We start from the raw sequence: 19,661 nt of genomic DNA, 5'->3' as shown, positions 1-19,661 counted from the left end.
ATATCACAATATCACAGCACACTACCAGAACAACTCTTTGAAGCTTTTGCAACTTACAGACCCCAAACACTTTCCAGTGGAGATCTGGACTCTCCGTAGAGCAAACGTTAGTCTGTTGAACAAGGCCTCCTTTTCTTAAGCAACTTTTGTGGACCCCTTAGATGTAGTCACCAGAGCCAAACTGGAAACAAATAAGCTAGGGAATACTGTGGGTTTACCCATAGGACAAATCAGAACCTGTAGCCCATGTCTGTCCTAAGCCCTTCATAGTTTATGTATTATTTTTTGTAAAAGAAATGGTGTTAGCTCAAGTGTATGGGCCAAAATGGGTAAACATGTCTGACCTGTCTCAAAAGTTCTCTCTGAAGAAACTGAAGAAATTATAACTTATTTTTTTAATCAGTTAGATACAGATTAAGTCAAACCCTCCCCAAAGCTGTCCCTCACCAAAGGCATTCAGTGCTGTCTGCTGCGGTTTCCTCGCACACAGAGGTAGCTTAAACTGCCAGTTTTCAACTAAGCAACACAACACAGGGATCCTTGGCAGATTCCTGACCTTTATAGTTGTGTGACTGTCTCTGCCCACGTGCTGCTGGTTAGACCAGCACTAACTTCCCTCTCAATTTATTTCCAAATGATACACTCTTTCCCAGGGACATATGCCACGTAAAGTGTCTGCTTTTAGGCTGTTCTTGTCCTGGTGGTCATGTCGCAACATGTTGTAGAGACCCAGTGGGAATTTTACTGGCACTGCTCCATCCATGTACTTTGATGAGTCCTGCACATTGGACCCACAACAGAGATGGGACAGTTTATACTTATCCTTTTGTTTCCCACAAGTAGACCAAATACAGATGAGACTGACTGTATCTTCAGTATATTTACAGAAGAACACAAGGAGCTTCTTCAGAGTCCTGCGTGAGCTATTATGTTGCTAGAATATAATCTCAGAGCCACGGGAGTATCCTGCTCCTGAATACGGTTATAATCCAGCCATAACAACACATGATCATCAGCTAAATAACAATATTTTCTTAGTGTGTGCTATAATTTAAACCTCTGACTATTAATCAGGGGGCAGCGAGGGTCTCAACGATTATTGGTTTGTTTCTCCAACAAACACAAATGTGGGAGATGCAGCATTCAGGAGGAGCATGAAACAAAGCAAAAACACTGAAAAGAAACAAGTGCAAAGATAACAATGAAAATAACTTTAAAAATTATGTTAACTAGGATAGTGAGTTCTGAATTTCAAGACCAGTACAAAGTAATGTGTAAGAAGAGTGGGGTTTTTTAATGATAACAATATAATTGTCTTCTAAGCAAAAGTAACAATGGAAGTAATCAGCCGAATTTGCTGGTCAAAGCCAGCTGAAACAAAAGCAAATACAACATTTATTACAATCATTACATGCCTTGACAGCCTTTGGAACTACTGAATGGCTATTGAAGGGAGGTTCACGGATATTTGCACAAGTGGTCATATTTGCTAACAGCCCTCTTAAACACTTTGATCTCTATTCATAAAATTTGTCTTTGAAACAGTTCAATAACACAGTGTAAAGTACTGCACTGGCAAGCTAGACTTCCAGATACCTGTCCACAGAAACAGATTCCCGTGTGGAAGTTGGGCATTATTTAACTCCATTTGTCTTGTTCCTGATTTGGTACCATACCAGTGATGCTTTTCCAAAATATTTCTCTCTATAAAAACCAGAAAGGTTTCTTCAGAGATTCACTCCGGGGAAAGAAGACAAATGTAACTGGAGGTCAGGGATTTTTACTGGAGGTGCCCTATCTGAGTCAGATAGAATTCCTTCTGACATACACACGTATTTTTCCTGATGCAGATATACCTCTCAAACTGATCTGCACTTTTATTCTCAGTACATTTGTGGAAAAGCTTATTGAAGAAGCATTGCTTTGAGAAATTAGATATAACAATTTCAATCCATTATTGTTTGTCAATGGCTGGGCGCAGCGTCAGGAGCAAGAGGTGTGTGATCTCTGATCTGTGGGAATATCACCAAACCTCACGATTCCTGATTTGAGATCCACACGGCTCTTCTCACACAGAGTGAAAGGGTGCTTTATTTTCCCCAATCCCACCAGCCCTGCCACATTAAGGCTCTGCGCTCTTATAGGCAAAGGATTGGGGAATGCATGGTTGTGAGACAGTCTGAATACTTCTGACAATGTATGCCCCAAACTGAAGTCCCTTTTCCAGGGAAATGCGGCACAGGACAGCTGCTCCTTTCCTGAGAGGAGCATCGCAGCTCGTGGCCGGTCCTGGGTGCTCGCTCAGGGGGAACACTGCTGTTTTCAGAAGGCTGCGGAAGCGTGCAGCATGTTAGCTGCTTCTCCCACGTGACCACTTACTGGCACAGTTCCCCAAACATTTGCACCCTGCTACGCTCCATGCATGCGTACACAGGGGACTGGGAGATTTTATTTCTGAGTAATTTGGAAACTTAAACCTTCAAAAAAAAAAAGATTTCCAAAGTCTTACAGTTCAATTCCAGCAAATGCCTGATTGCTTTATAGTCAGAGAGGAAGTAATCTCTTTTGAGCTGTTTTGATATACTCTGTCGTTACTGTGTAATTATAAAAGTGACGAAGTAACCTTTATGGTTTGTAATAAGCAAGTCTGTTTTTCAAAATGTGAACCTGAAAGGGATCAAAATGTACCAAATGTCAGTTTGCACACAAGTAATGCCACAGATGACTCCTCTAGTGATCAGGGTCTTCTCCTGAAAAGCACAGGATGATGCAGATGAGGCAGTGGTTTTGACACAGAGTTTCACACTCTCTTTCTCTTACCATAGAAACCAAGAAAATATTTGTGGACATTCCATTAACATTTGCAGATAAGTAGAAATGAAAATTATTCTGAATACAGGATATGGTTGGGCTGAACAGCTAGATCATCGCTTCCTCTTTAGCACAGTTCTGACTTAGAATGAAAAAATGCTTTGCTTAGGTAAGCCACACCACCAGTAAGACAGGCTCTCCCTGAGAGAGCACTTGATAAAGAGCTGCTTGATAAAGTCCCATTTTTAGGATGAAAAAAGCAAGCACCTGCATCGGTACATTTCACTGAAATTCTGCCTCTCCTGAAAATCTGACACATGCGTAATGTGGCACATGGTGATTGCTCTGTAGGAAAAGGGGTTTGAGCTCACATGCTGATGGAGATCCTAAATTCAGCGCAAGGCTCCTAAATACTTCAGAGGTTCCAGGCTTTAGTGACCATTTTGCATTTTAGTCCTCTCGTCTAATAAAATTCCCTCCTTTGCCTCCTCCTCGCTTATCCTCATGCTGCCTGGCCTCTTTAGCTCCTCTCCTACACCAGCCAGGTTCCTCCCAGATGTCCCCCGACCTCTGGCTCTTCTCCCCTGCCTCTGCCTTTCTGGCACATACCAGTGGCCCCCCTGACAGCGTCACTGAACTTGCCTAACCTGCTGCTGCTCATGTGCAAACACCCAGGAGGACACAGCCTGCTGCCCTGCCACATCCCATGTTGCTCTGCCTTCCCTCACGTTCCCCGTCTGCTCCCTTGCACCCTCAAACTCCCCCAAATTTCACACCCTGTCCCTTTTTCTTCCAGTTGCCTCCAAATGCTCCTGGGCCAAATTAGCTCCTTTTCCCCCTTTAGCTTCTCAGCCCACTCTGCCTGTCCTGAGGATACCCTATGACATTTGTATTTCATAGATTAAGCTACATACGAAAAGATTGAGAATAATTCATACACTGGAAGGAGTTCATACCTAAGGGAGTAACTATGATCCTTTTCCAGTGCACATTTTATGTTTCCACTACCCAGATAAGATGGAATGATATCAGATAAGAACGATACCAGTAGCTGCAGATCACTCTTTCTCACAATTCAAATGTCAATAGATTTAGGCAGCACTTCAGGATGAAAATAAATGAAATGTGTATCTGAGAGGCATTAGAAAGGAAAAGAACATCTGCAAAAGTCTACCGAGGCTGTGTCTGACCCCCTAAAGAAGGAAATATGCCCAGTGAGAAGCAAGGGGAGAGCTGCATTTAGAGTCAAAAGAAGAAAGAGAACTTTATTCTGAAATAAAGCTTTCTGCCTTATTATACCTGACAGATGTTGCTATCTGGGACCATCTAGCCCCAGGAGTTTCAATCCTGCACTTCATGGTACCTGTTTCTGATGAAAAATCAAATTAGTGGTAAGTATGTGCTCACTAGCAATGCGAACACAAGAGCTAGGCATTGTGTCAGTCTCATTTAATTTCTATTTACTTTACAGAGCAGATTTTCACTTTTGGATAACTGCTTAATTTAAATGGATCTGCACCATACACAGGCCTTTCCAAATATAGTTGCTGTCTGAATAGCATACAGTTCCAAAAAGACAAAGACAAACAGAGGTTTAGGGATGGGGGTGAGTAACAGAGACACAAAAGACTACATTTCGGTTTGCCACAGACTTTAAGTACAGACCAATGCTCAGTTGCACAGCTACAGGAACAAAGCAGGGATCAGACTGTAACACAGCAGCTATGTCTGTGCTAGGAAATTAAATGGGACAGGAAATGTTCCTTTGGCACCGAGACCAACAGGCACAGAGTGGCCTATGTCCATATTATTAAATTCTCAGCCTCCCAAAAAAGGTGACCGCATGCAAACTGCTTATTGGGAATGGTCTTTGGTCCATGCTTAACTGTGCCTAGGAACTGTCTGGGGAAAGGCTGGTTGGCATAACTCAAAACCATGACAGGAACCATTCTAATAATTTAACAGTATAGACAATTGAGCTCCAGTACCCACGAATGTTTCCTGGCACTCTTTAATCTACTAGTCAGTGAGTCACGCTGTGGCCCTGGGTCTTCCTTTCACTCCAGAGAGAAGGCGTTTTGCTATGCTTCCCTCATCTCCGCTGATTCAGAGGAGGCTCCAGGAGGGCAATGGGGTGGGTGAGGCATGGCTCACTCCTCATCTCACCCAGCAACTGATCTTATTTCACTATAAGTGTGTTGTACAGGTCAGATGAACACATGCTGCAACTGCTTACCATCTATGAGGAGAATCTAACTGACTGGCCCACATGTAGGCATTTTCCTTTTAGACATCTAAAGCTGGATGAGATTAATTCTACTCTAGTTCTGACGAGACTTTGAAGAGGCCTATAAAACCTTTTAAAATATTAGCTTTCATAGAAATCATGCCACAAAAGCAATTAGCAGGATGCTTAAATTAATACAAAGTATCCTTGAATCCAAATAAAATTCTTCTTCCAAATCTTTTGCTTTTGTGATTGTGGTTTCTACTGTACTCGTTTTGGTGCTGATTTTGTTAATTATATTTGCCATTAGACACTGGCTCATTTCATTGCTTAAAGCATTTCAGCCTCATGAAAGATTATTTGTAAATTTTTTTTTTAAGTTCCCTAACATGGTTCTTAAACTCAGTTATTTTGTTCACTTCTCACTAACAGGGCTTTCACATTATCTTTGGGGCATCTTTTTGACTTTTTTTCATTTATTTTTGTGCTTTGATTAAAAATGAGGGAATATAGCTATAGAATATATGGTGCAGTATGCAGAATACAGCTCATTAGTGTTGCTTCGTGGTCTCCCAACTTCACAAAAAATCTATCGCCTCAAACTGTTCAGGATTTAAAGTGGAATTTTTCCAACTTCACTATGGAGCTGCTACTGCATGGCTTCTTCTTCAGGTCTGAGACTCTAAATGACTTGCACAATTTTCTTCAAACTTTGTAGAAATTTCTCCTCAGCTGTATGACTAAGCCTGACACATTCACCACAGACTAGTTGGAGAGGACAGAATTACAGACAGCTAAAAATCCAGGCTTGCATATTGATTGAAGGCTGGCTTCAATCTCCACTGTGGAGAGACTCCCTAATGCACCTCCCTCTCACTTGCTAGAAACACTGCGCTGAATCTCCAGAGTCTGAAAAGAAGAAATGAATATGCTTAAAAATGGCTCACTGGTCTGACAGTGTAACATTACTTAAAATAAGTCAATGTTATATTAAAAATTGCTTAGGAAAAGAAAGAATTTGTCTAATCATGTTTCATCACCTGCAGTTTGGAATAGTGACTGACAACCAGGGTTGAGCAGGGCAGAAGTGGCAATTCAAAGACTAGGTGACACTAAGTTATGAGGTGATGGCATTTCTGCAGGATCAGGGGCTCTGACACTTGCCCTGCATGCTGCTCTGTGCCTCCCTAGGCAGCCTGAGGTGGCCCTGCTCTGTGCTGTGCGGGCAGACCTTCGGCCGCCTCCAGCCCTCTTGCGCACCGAATGGCCCCTAGCTGCTCCGCTCCAGCAGTGGGGACATTCCTCACCTCCCCTTCTGCCTCCATGCCCCCCAGGACAAAGACCTGCAGGAGCAGAGCTCACCTATGCCACATAGGGAAACTTTTTGTGTGTGTGTGTGTGTGTGAGTGTGAGTCCCAGGAGACAAGGGATAGGGTGGTCTGGGCTGTGCTGGAAGGGGGAGCAAGGAGAGAGGAGATGAGGAAGGGAGAGAGGGATGATGCCTCATTGCACCTTGCAGCACCTTGCACAGCAACCTCTAGCATGGGGAGACAGCCCTTCCAAAACCTGCCTGTCCAAAAGGTGTAATAAGGCCAAGATAGGTGATGGTAGCGTAGGCTTTTTAGTCTTTGTACAATGACTTCAACATATTTTTCATTCCTAGTTTGGAAGAGGAGTGTCTGCTTTACTTGCTGAGGACTGTCTTACTGTATTTTCCCATCACTATCCTTAAATCATTCGCTGATCATTCTGCGTTTATAAAGCAAGCCTAGGACTCTCTTTAATCTATCTCTGAAAACCTACTATTATTTCTAACTGTGATGGAGAAGGTAATAATCACTACATTATACAATGTGCTTTAGTTTCCAGGGATAATATCAGCCTGAATAATTATATTTGTTTAATCTCTTTTTTGAGTAGTGGTTCTTCCACTATTATGTAACTGTTTTCAGTTCCATCGCAGAGATAGGTAAGGCTGGAGAGAACGTTTCTTTCTTAGAGAAAGATGATTATATTTTGTCTGTTTATAGAAACATTAAAATAGTTTCCCTTTTAAAGTAAAAGTGAACCAAACTACCCTGGTGGCTTTTAGAAAGCACTTTCTTTCTTGACAGAAGGTTTAATATATATAAAAATGACATCCTTTTAAGCCCTATGGGTCTCATGAAGTGCACATGGTAATAGCAATTTTATCTCTTTATTCACATTTGTCTTCATTTTAGGCACAGGCTTAATTAACTGCTTTGTGAAAAGTGGAAGGATTGTTGTTATTATGCCATTAGTTAAACCATCAAGCAAAAAATCTATTTATAGAAGACACAAATCCTGATCACATGTACCACCCACTATCAAGTTATTACTTTAGAATGTGATCTCTTTTTGATGCTAAAGCATTTGTGCTTTGAAGAAGGCAAGTTTTAGCATCTACTGTAAGATAACTTGACAAATAAAGAAGCCATTCATTTCTTTGGTGGTTTATACACATAAAACTAATCAGAATTTTGCTTTTTTCATTTCTAGGAAGAACCACATAACCCAGTGTGGTGGTGCTGCTGAAGAATATTTCTAGGTACATCCGTTGCCAGTAGGAGTGCACGCATGTGTGTGTGTGTGTTTGCACATCATGTGTGTGTATATAAACACTAGAGGAAGATACTTTACCTACATTTGGTGGTTTTTACCTCAAAAGTCTCTGTGCACTAAGCAGCTGTGTGCAACAGCTACTAGAAAGGAAAACTGGCTCTTAGATGAGGTAATATTTTCAACCATTAGTGATAATTCAGAACTTATCTCAAAACTAATACGAGGAAATATATTTCCATTAAGCAAAATATTTCATAGAATTCTCTACTGACACCATACAGAGAACATTTCTGAGACACTATCTGAAACTTCACTTGAACAGTGTTTTATCTTTATACGAAAAGAAAGAAGCAAGAATAGTATCAGCAACACTGCCGTACCTGATCCAGAGTCCATGAAAGTCAAAGAAAGACTTGCCAGGGCTTGATGTGTATTAAAATCAAAACCATGATGCCCTAATTGCTGAGCTGCAGAGCAGCCTTCTATGGAATATGGGACAGCTCAGTTCTTTACAGAAGTGGTCAGCTTTGCATGCAATGAGGCTTGTGCTGATATTGCAATGTATTTACCTATAGAGATACTTGACAACACTGAGACTGACAGGCTTTAAAAAAAAGTAGCCATTCTTCAGTCATGCTTCAACACTCAATAATCAAACAAAATTTGTAGACTGAAACAGCAAATACTAATAATCTGTCTCAGAGCTGAAAAAAACACAAGGGCAGAAAGAAATAAACACCATTGGCTTCTTATGCTGATCAAGTCAAACACCTACTATAAGAAAGAAGGTAATTCCTTCCACAATACCAAAAGAAACAAAGCATTAAAAAGGTGGCAGCCTGTGACTCTACCTTGGAATACAGGTCTTGTTCTGGATCTGGCTGCAGCAATTTGGCACGTTTCCACTCATGCCAGTCACCTGTTGGCATTAGCTAGCTGAGGGAACAGTCATAATTTCTAGTACCAGATCTTGGGCCTTGTTCCAGTTGTTTTGCTCTACTCTACGTCTTTAGGTAGCCACAAAACAAACTCATCTAGCACCCTACGTATTCCCACTGGGTGGAATCCAGCTCTGCTACAGTCTCTCACATCACTTACACCCAGTCCCTGGGAGAAGGAGAACATGTAGCTCTAACTTGCGCCAAGGACTGAACCATGGTCGGCTCCATGCTGAGGTCCCCAGAAGCTGCCGTTGTGACTGTCTGGTCTCTTCCTGAGTTCATCACGGCAAGGCTAGAGAATCTGAGCCTTACAACTTACGGTTTGGCTTTATAATGAAGACCAGTTTTCCATTGCCACTAGAAAACCAGAGTCTGGTTAATAGAAAAAAGTGTCCCCACTTCCTGGGGTGCTGTGTTAGACTTCGGTTCTGAACAGAAAAAGCCTAAATAAAGCAAAACCATGAAGGCCACTACAGACCTCTCTCCCATGGAACTTGGGCCCACTTCTGTTTCAAACCATCTTTAACAAAAGGAGACGATGCACAAAGAAAATACTGCCTCAAAGGCTGGATTAAATACTGCCAGTTCTCTAGGTGAGAGTCTTTACTGTGGACTCTACAGCTGCTTCTAGATGAGAAAGAAGGTGGAATTAAAAAGTTTTCAATGAAACACGACCATCAAAATTGACCTGAATGAATGAGTCACTTTCAAAAAGAAATACTCTGTACCATTTTGAGGCAAATGTAACCACTGGGTCAGAGTTTAACACAGAATTCTGTTAGGATCCTGAATTGTGACAGACTACTATGAATAAAATGAAGTTTTTCAGCTTGGGACTCTAACAAAGGGCAAACTTGGTGCAAACAACTTCTACAAGATACTGTTTTCATTCAGTTGAGAATGAAACTTATGAACTCATGCTGTGCTTTGAGTTAATGGGCAGAGCTGAACAGGAAAGTAAGGACACAAATAGCAACCAGGGCATATAAGTAAGAGAGGTGTACATTGTTTGCATACAGCAGAGTGAGCAGAGGACATGTGTGTATGAGCGGGTTAGCTGCTGAGTAAGAGCTTACCTGATCTTTACCCAGAATGTGTAATGAAGGTAAAATAAGCTCAGTCCCAATTAATCTGAAAATATTTCTCCAAATGTCTTTTATACTGTAAGTCTGATTTGGACAAGAGGAGTCTCTGGCACATCTAAAATTAAGATATTTGTCTGGATAACTTATAAAGCTGATACATAAGAGAAATTTCATATCTTGACTACATTTTAGCTAGAGTTGTTAAAAATTCTTGTTGTAACTTTGGGCTCTCTTCACTTCTATGTCCCATCAACTCCTAGGAGAAGCACTCACCTACCAGCAGCACTAATGTAACCTTTCCCCAGCAGCATGGCATGGTATGGTATGGTGGGAGTTCCCACAGCACCTGATATAGTGTTATGCAGCCACACAGCTCTCCTTCCCCAAAGCAGACTGGGGCTGTGATGCCCCTGTTGGAAGTGGAAACTTGTGCTCCTAGTGATACAGACTCTACCAAGGCTTGAGTAGGGGCCTGGAGGCAAAGTACTAAATTCACTGATAGCCTGGTATAGTATATAAAAGGGCTGGTGGAGCAACATCTGTCAGTGATGCTCATGTGAAGCAATAGCTTACAGGTAAACCTCCTGTATTACAGCAAAACCCAAAAGGAACCCAGGGTTGCAAACAAGGCAGCTTCTCTGCAGTAGAAGCTCCTCTTGGGATGTACCTGCCCTTACTACTTCACAAGGTGCAGACTTCAATCCTATTATCACCATCATGGCTGACATGAAGCTGGGCCTTCCTACACCTATGGCATAAAGAATTTGGGGAACTCTCAACACTGCAAATCTGTTCTACATTTGAAATTGAGTGCATTAGATTTTACTATGGCTTTAAATAAATGTATGGCTTTAAACTGAAGTAAGTAAAAATGTAAATGATACCATAGAAATGAAACTCCTATGAAACGCCTTTCAAGGGCTCCTTGAAATTACATTTGGGAAACAAAACCCTCATGAAATATCTTTCTTTCTAAAAACAAATTAGAAAAGAGGTTTGGAAATATACAGGTTTCCAGAAAAAAAGAAAAAGATGACCTTTCTATATACAGATGCAATATATGGATAGGAGTATGTGTTTATACATACTTAAACATACCACCAATCATTAGAAATGAGTTGAGTTTTGAAGTATATCAGCAGGACAAGGACCTGCTGTAGACATGTAATTTCATGGCAAAACCAAGAACTGGATAGAAAGGACAAAAAGACTAAGGGGAGTCTTTAGGCTGTCTGAATCTCACATTTAAGTAGCTTTGTGAGCTTAAGACCAATAAAATGCCGGGTACAATCTGCTGACTTTCCAAGGCTATGAGCTTTGTAGGCATCTTTACTCAACAAATTCCTCTTCTTAGTCTGAAAGTGTCTGTGGGTCTTAAGTGTAGATGGTCACACACATTAGAAAGGCCTGTTCTGGAGAAACAAGTATCTGCGTTTCAGCTGAAGCTCTACTGCGTGTGATGCATGTTTAGGCAGACAGATACCCTAGGTACCTGCATGTTCTCAACAGAAGTCCATATGGAGACCTATCCGGTGAAGCCTGTCCCTAAGAGTGGTGGTGGAAGCAATATGTGTTTGCATCCACATTAACATCTTGTATAGATGTTATTATGTTAATCTCAAAGTGGAAACTCAGCCTGAAGGGGACTTAATTGGCACCTCCTACATCCAAGCAAATACTTTGACCACTAGGCTAGGGTTTTTTTGGGTGACAGCTCTTTCCTTGCCTTTGCTGAAGCCAAGTCACTATTCTGCCAGGAGTATATGAGTCATGGGGCAAGACTGTGTCTGAAAGTAGCTGAGCGCTTAAGAACAATCAGCTGGAAGGGGCGAGGAGCTGAGTTTCTGGATAGTGCTCTCTGGAATGTGTATGCATTTTACATTAGACCATCACTGGATAAAAATAAAAGCAGGCATTAATTACATTAACGAGACTGGATTCTACTTTGGATCTAGGCAGATTGTATTCCATCTCTCTGACTCTAATGGATGGGACTCCTAAAAACTCTAGAAGACGACACTCTGTTTTATTCTGTGGAGAAAGAAGCAATATCTCCTCCCTTGCTACTTGATACACTACTCACTAGCCAAAACTTAGGAATCACAGTACAAAGTGAAGCTGAAGATTTTTAAAGAATCCAAAAGAAAATTTCATCCACTTATAAATGCTAGAGGATTTTCGAAACTGATATTAAGAATCCGAAGATTTAGCAGAAAACCAGAATGTTAGAGTTGGTCCAATACTAGACCTTGCTAGGCTTTATTTCCCAATTTTAACTTCAAAGTTTGTACGATTAATTTATGTTATTTTCAAGAAGCCAGATTCCAAGGGAAATTAATTACAGATAACATATTGTATTAGTTGGATGAAAAAGAACTGAATTAGTCTAGATCACTGAAGGCTCTACTCCAGAGTGGTTATAGACTTATAAAAATATAAAATGTTCTATTTGTGAAAATGATGTTGTAGAACAGACTTCTGCAGATGACTCATTCTCCCAAAATTGGTACAAAGCATCTTATTTAAGCTAAAGAGATAATAGCTTAAGACAATAAAAATAGGAATGTTCAAGGTAATGAGTGCTTTCATGTTACAAGTTCTCATGTCTGAGGGCACTGCATCAGGCTAAAGGACAATGAGATAAGAACAATATTGCTAGTTACTAACAAATGGCAGATAAAAGAGCTCTTCTGGATTCTGATTAAGTGACAGCATTCTACACATTCCTGTGAGTTGAGAAAGTTTGCCTGAGAACAGCAGCTATGTTACATGTGAAGTACCACTAAACAAGCATATCTCTATGTTTTCAAATTCCAGTGTGAGTAATGGCTCTTTCCCTCATCTCTTTAACTTGAACAGAAGCTCCCTCTCTCCTTCTGGACATGCAGGAATAACTTGCCATGCTTCAGTTTCCATTAAGATGTATAAATGTATATGCTGAAAGTAAAGAGAAGTTCTGTAGGACTCCATGGCTGCGAGCCAATGTTTACAATCCCCTGGGTGGGAAATGCCGGGTGAAAGGCTCTCCATGGCAGGCTGTAGAAGTCTTTGCTGTTGCCGCCAATGACCTTCTGCCTCTGTTTTCAAAGTAGCTCCCGTGTTAACCCCTTGCACACTGTGTGCATAGAAGCCTTAGAGAGGGAACACTTTCTCTGAGAGGCCAAATCCACTTCCAGGCATCTGTTTGACAGACTCCAATTTCAGCAGTGGTTAAGGGAGTGTGGACTAATATATGTACTCTGCATCTGCTGTTGGAGCTGTGGCACTGAGACCTATTTTTAGTAGTCCAGAACTGGGTTTAGCTGTATTCTGCATGTTGTAAAGTGAATGTTCTGAGCTTCAGGCAATGGACATCAGCTTACAGGCACAGGGGTTGTGAAACACTGAGCATACTGAGTCTCCAGGAGAGAAGGAAACATGCAATTTACAGAGATATGTTTTAGTTCTCTCTGGCCAATCAGTAGCAATGTTGTTTGCCTGTAGTGGCAATACCTTCTCCTGGGGTCTCCTCGGGAGAGGAATGATACTTAAAATTGAAGACAGGCTGAACTGCTGTTGGTGCAACAGAGATACACCACAAGGGAGCACCTGATGTGGAATGGAGATCTACTACTTTAAAAGGTTTTGCCCCTCTCCTGGCTGAGAATGAAAAATACAATATTCAGGAGGTCTCCTGTGTCACATCCCTTTTGCTGCTCTGTGAATCACTCATGGCTCTTAACTGTTCAGGAAGAGTCCTTATAAAAATGATAAAAATGGACTTACAAAAACGGCCTTCTAAAATGTTTATCGCAATATGTAATCCATCCTTGAAAAGGGAGAATAAATCAAACGGGAACTAATATTCAAGAACTAGTGTAAATGTTCTAATGGTCTCAGAGAGGGAGCCAAGAGCTCTTGTGATAACATCAACCTTGCTACCAGTTGACCTTGGAATAACCAGTTTCATAGTCTATATGTGTTTCCTCCTCATCATCATGATGCTTGTCCATGCCTTTTCCCTACAAAGATCTGTTCTCAGAAGCAATCATTCCATGCAAAAATCTACCTACATATTCCCTGCAAGGGAGTAAGAGTGCCTGCCACCTCCAGAAAACTTTCACAGCATTAGCAGCCACACAGGGACAGCAACATCCTACCCCCCTCCATGAACTTTCAGAGGAAGTCCTGTTAATAACATCCTCATGCAGTCAGGAAATCCTTCAATGTGTGGCTCCATGGATTCTGAGGAGGAGAGAAGAGAGAAGCAGTGCTAGAAGCTAGAGCTTCTGCAGAGAAACCAAGCCCAAGTGCCAACAGCTCTGGGATTGACACAGATCAACAGTCCCTAAAGTTGTTGCATGGTCTAAGGGTCTAAACCTAAAGGTAGAGAAGGTACGGAACAAGCTGATAGGACCTCATCTATTCTTCTGAGGCAAAAAATGTCATGCATGAAAAGGCTAGTGTAATTAGGCTTTGTTAAAAAAGCCAGCTGGACATCTCCTAAAAAGCTCCAACCTAACTCCAAATACATGTGTAATTCCTACTGATTTCAGTGGAAGCTCTGGGTGGTTAGAGGAAGACATCTTCAGACAGTGAAATCATTTATATTTAGATCCATCCTTGTTTTTAATTGTCAGTATTTTAAAAAGTAGTTTTAGAAACAAGAAATTAGAAATAACCTATGTTTTCTAGAGAGTATACAATTCCATCTAATAAATACTATTTATTTTTTTCTAGGAAAGTGGGAGTCTGCAAGGAAAAGGAATTTTTTATGATGGCAGTCAAAGAACATATTTAGTTTAGAATATTTTTCTTTTTTGTTAATATCATGAGGTTATGTTACTGCTGTTTAAAATCATTAATGATTGTGGGATCAGAAACTAAGTGTTTTCAAGAGCTAACAGTATGATTGTTTTTAGGAGGATACTCTCAGGCTGAATTTAGACCAAGTTAGTTTTTATAATATGAAGCTTTTACAAAACATGGGTCTAAATGACCCCTTCTTAAGCTTTTTTATTTACAAAGCATCTTTAAACACCAGATAAACTTTGTTTTGTTTTGGGCTACTGCAAGAAAATCTGAAAATGAAACTTGTGTGAAACAAAGTAGGAACAAGACTAAAATAACCCATTAGCATAATCCAGCAGAAGGAAAACAAAAGTGAACAGCACAACGAATGAAAAAAACAGAATGGATTTAAAATCTTTTCAGTTACAGTAAAGGTGTTATCAGCAACAATAAAAGAGGCCTCTAGTGCTTCTTCTGAATAATTGAAGTGTTAGTCTGGCAACATGCCTTGAAATCAATTGTGTGGAGACTCCCAGTATTTCTTAAAACAATTCTGGGGTGTAGTCTTCAGGCTGAAAAATAATGTAGAGTACTGCAGATGACCTCTCTTAACCATCCTGTCTCTAGGACCTGGGATGAACGACAGTTGACCGGGAAGTGCTGTACACAAGAATGCCATGTGTTGTAGCTCACACGTGAGGCACAAATGTAATTTTAATCAATTACATCTCAGGCAAGTACAAAGTAGATTACTTACCGCTCCCATAATAAATGATCTATAAATCAGCTTCTTTTTCAAAGTTTAAAAGACTTGCCTTGTCCTTGACTAGAGAAGGAACCAGTGTATTTATGGGAAATTAAGCCTATTCTAATTAATCTGACTTCCAGTGAAGTTTTGCATATTTGATGATGAATAGTAGCTCACTAGGTTGCAAATATATATTTTTTCATTTTCATGAGAGAAAAAGATGAATCTGTAATTTGGAAAGGAATTTTGGTATCAGTACGTTTATGTTGCTAAGCATAGACCTGCTCTTGAACTTCACTGACTTCAACGGGACTTAAGGAGTCTCATGCCTGTCAGTGACCTGTAGCTAGTCGTACTCATCTCTACCACAGATCTGACCCTTTTCTTCATCTAGTGTTTTTACACCACTTTGACAGCTTTTTCCCAACTGACATCCCTAATTGTGAATAAATAACATTTATAGATGCCATTGGAAATGTGTAGAGGGTCTTTAAAGTGAGTAAGAATCAGTTTCCACATGTGGTAGGATACGCAATGGTTGGTTATAAGGGTATGAAGAAAGGATCCATGCATAGGAAACAGCACATACATTAGTAAAAACTGAGTGATTTTGCACCTTGGCTTTTATTGAGGGAAACAGAAAAAGTCCTTTGAGACTCTCTCAGAACTCTGCAGATTCCTTCTGGTAGGGGACAACCGTCAGAAGCAGCACGTATATAATACATTCAAGCTTCTAGCATGGCCTATTACTGAAGTTATCTGAAGTTATCTGAAGTACTGAAGTTATCAGCAGTTTCTAACTTCACCAAAATTTCACTGATAACATTTTCCATGCTGGATCTCTCTGGAATATACTCAGCTTTATTGGAATATTTCAGTTGAAGCCATTCAGGGTTTTCCATAAGTGAGGCTAGGGAAAAATACATGGTTTGCCTATCTTAAATTCTGGTGACCTTCTTTTTGAGAAGCTCTGCTGCCCTCATGTTCTGGAACAAGGGCTGTGGAACCTGGCCTCTGTGTCAAAGAGGTGCCTCTTGCCATCCTTGTACAACTTGGCTCCAAATTTGGCCATGTCATAAATCTGAAAACCAGCACATGCTCAGTAAGGATTTATACTAGTGTATAATTATTGCACTTTCAGAAGGTTTTGTTTTCAATGAGCACACTTCAGGCCGGCTCCAGGGGGCTCAGCGGGACATCATGACATCTCAAGCTTTTGACTGAGTGCAGAAAGCCTGTTACTCTATAAATGGTCTACCCCATATTTGAAGAGGAACCTATCAGACTCAGCCACAGTGATGAAAATAGCTGGACGCAATGGGGGAAGAGAGTATGAAAGCCGGATGAAGAGAAGAGATTAAGACATCCCCTTGTTGGGTTGAAGAACAATGGGGAGTGGGAACTGACACTGACTGAGAAAGAGGACTATGAGCTATGGAGGGAAGAAGAAGGAAAAATGACCAGTAAAGCGTGTGAGACTGGGATCAGACAAAAACTTTTAAAGGAGATGGGGGCTGCTGAGGAAGGCCTGAAGCTGAAAGCAGTGGAGACTGTGAAGTTGGTGAGGGGCATGTCTGGAGCCCAGTGGGATGGCAGACTTCACAGAGGATTTGGGGTGGGAACTAGATTTAGGAGAGAGAGGAGACCGGGCTAGAGGACAGGTAGAAATACAGGTTTGAGAGGAAGGAATAGCAGTAGTTGTGTGTTGAAGATGAATGGGAATCTGGGAAATCCACCGGCAACGCATCCTGCCTTCTTCTAGTTTAATCAGCTACTTATGACAGCCATCCACTACAGCCAGATATTCTACTAGCTCAGGCTGAAGAAATCTATGTGACTGATCCATAGGTTCAGCCCTGCTGATAACCAGCGTGCATGTGAATATAATGCCAAGTGAAGAAATTCCATTTTTTTAATATACTTTTCTTTTCTTACAGAAGGAAACTGCACACGTACAAAGAAATAATGGAATAGATGACTTCCATATTTTGCAGCTAAAACCAATCACAAAAAAATCTGCCCTAAAACCAAAAACACAAACAAAGAAAAAAAGAAAGTATTTAACGCCAGAAAGAGCATGTGAGTTGGGAAACGAAAACAAGCCTGTGGCAACAAGGGCCACTGGTCACTGGAAGATGGTCCAAGTACCTCCAAAAATGCCAAAGAAATATATGACAATTTAAGCTCATAACAATAATCTCTTCTCCATCAATTGAACTACAATGCAACTACTGCTGTAGCTGCAAACCCTGTCACTGCCTAGTGCAGTTGGTTCTCTTCTCTAAACATATTGATAGTCTTCACACCAACTTTCATCTTCTTTGGAGAGGCTACCTAATATCTGCAAGACTTTTCTACCTGTAGAAGAAAATAACAGCAACCTGTTCTTGTTTCTTCTCTTTGCTGTGTACTAGTAGTAGCAAAATCACTTACTACATTGCGTGTAATAAATCAGGAGTATAAAACTTCCTTAAGAAGACGCCGAGACCTTAACTGTTTATAGAGACAAAGAAAATAGAAAAACAGTATCAAACTAGCATGTTTATGCAGCCTCCGGTTTTTATCCAAGTGTTAATGCTATATTGTGGGCTTTTCCCTAAACCAGATAACTGTAAGGACTGATTTCATTGATGAGTTTAAAAAGGCAGCATTCACTGCTACTGAGGGTCTCCTCCTTGCAGCTGTTGCTGTGATGGGTTATACTTAATGAAATTTTCTCCCTCTTCCCTCTGAAAACTTAACACCTATAATTTAACATTTAAAACACAGCCTCTGTTTAAACATCTCACAACAACAAAAATGCATACGCATTGACATCATTTTATTTCTTGTAACAAAATCATTAGATTCATGCAGCAACAACTGAACTGCTCCATACACAGTATATAGTTAAAACTGCACAACTGAAGCCAAAATATGCACAGCTAAAAGGAATGTTACAGGGGGGCCTCTCTTAGTGAACAAAGCAGGCTCAGTTTGGCTCTTTTTCCCTAGCGCTACCACATCCGCACATCGTTAGTTGGAAAATTCCAGATATATGCTGTAATTTTTTGTGCTTTTTTTTCCCAGTACACTTGAGGCTTTAGTGTCCAGATGCCATTTTCCCCCCCTTATCTGTCCCTGCTAGTTTGGGTCTTTGCCAGTTGTGGTCAACAATTAATACAGCAAAAAGAAAATACGGTACACTCCCTGGCAACTGGCAGAGGCTCACAGGAAATACCAAATAAAAACTTTATTATGTATTGTTTAACTATTTTGTTTGCCTGTGGGCCACCCTGTTGTTGGTGTAATTTAGAAAAGCATGCTCCATCTGGATGATCTGTGCGCAGGCTCATTGTTCCCAGAATCTGTCACGCACAATCACTGCTTCAGCCTGTGGCCCTCTGCAGAAAGAAGCAAAGGCATGGCAGCCCTCCAGCCTGCATTCCTTTTCATTAGACAACTTGTGACCAAATGTTAGAATAGAAGAGTAACCTTTTAATATTCATGTAATTAATTTACTTTCCCCTTTAATTATAAACCTTCACGTGAAAAGAAGAAAAAAAGACTTCCCTTCATGATTCTCCTCCCTCCCCCATCCTTTCTATTTGCTTTTTGGGACACGAAAGGTACCAGTACCTCTGTCTATCGGGAAATTCTCATAGCCCTAATATGTTTGTGGGCTTTTACTTTATGTATTAATTGCTCTGGTACGTGGAATAGATTCTGAATTATAATAAAATGGGAGAAATTAAATTCTTTCCTTCTATATGCCCTTGCAGCATCTGCTTCCTTGTCTTAATCAGTGGGGTAATCCATTGAACACAAAGCCATTCTTCTATATTTGAAAACACAATAGACATCTAATTGAAGTTCCCTTTCATACTAAGGTCAGCATATGACTCAAAATACTGTGTCAGCTGGGATTTTGGCTGTGCAGGCTTAGGTGCATAGGCAGTGCTTTGTCAGTTCTGCTTTCCTGGAAAACGGTGCCATTTTTTTCAGCTGAGGCTAGACCAATTTTGAACTGGCTAATGTGATGCAAAAGTTTGCTCCCCACAACTTAAAAAGTACATTTGATTGCCAGGGAAAGCATCTGATGCTGTAAGGTCCCACCATATAAGTTAATTTCAGCACACTGAACTGGGGCCCGGATTTCTGTGTGGGTAGTTTACCTCTTCATTGCTGCAGACCGTTCAAAGGAATTCAACTGTAGTAGGTTGTAATTCGAGTAGATGAAGCTAAGATAGAAATTGCCTGTCTTCAAGTCACAGCATTTAAGTTCTTGTTGCCTGATTTCGATTGCAGTTTCAATAGGCAATGAGGACATTAAGGACTCACAGAAAGCGATTGGGCATTATCAAAGGATGGGGGCCCAAAAGCAGTCAAGTATCCTATATAAGATGCAATGGTTTCTATGGCAACTGAGGAAATGTTACTGAACTTCACCCATTTTTCTTTTATTAAATAGGTATACTGCCATGTTAAGTCTGCAAGTGATCAACATAGATGTTAGT

At 40.7% G+C, this 19,661-nt stretch overlaps 1 protein-coding gene across 1 annotated transcript in view; it reads right to left on the bottom strand.

The window, feature by feature from the left end:
- The window catches only part of CDK6 (cyclin dependent kinase 6), a 130,062-nt gene that overhangs the window by 31,836 nt on the left and 78,565 nt on the right, over window positions 1-19,661 (bottom strand). The window lies entirely within an intron of this gene.

This window comes from Aptenodytes patagonicus, chromosome 2 (assembly GCF_965638725.1).
Source record: "Aptenodytes patagonicus chromosome 2, bAptPat1.pri.cur, whole genome shotgun sequence".
NCBI classification, from domain to species: Eukaryota; Metazoa; Chordata; class Aves; order Sphenisciformes; family Spheniscidae; genus Aptenodytes; species Aptenodytes patagonicus.
This window is presented reverse-complemented; position numbering and strand designations above follow the sequence as displayed.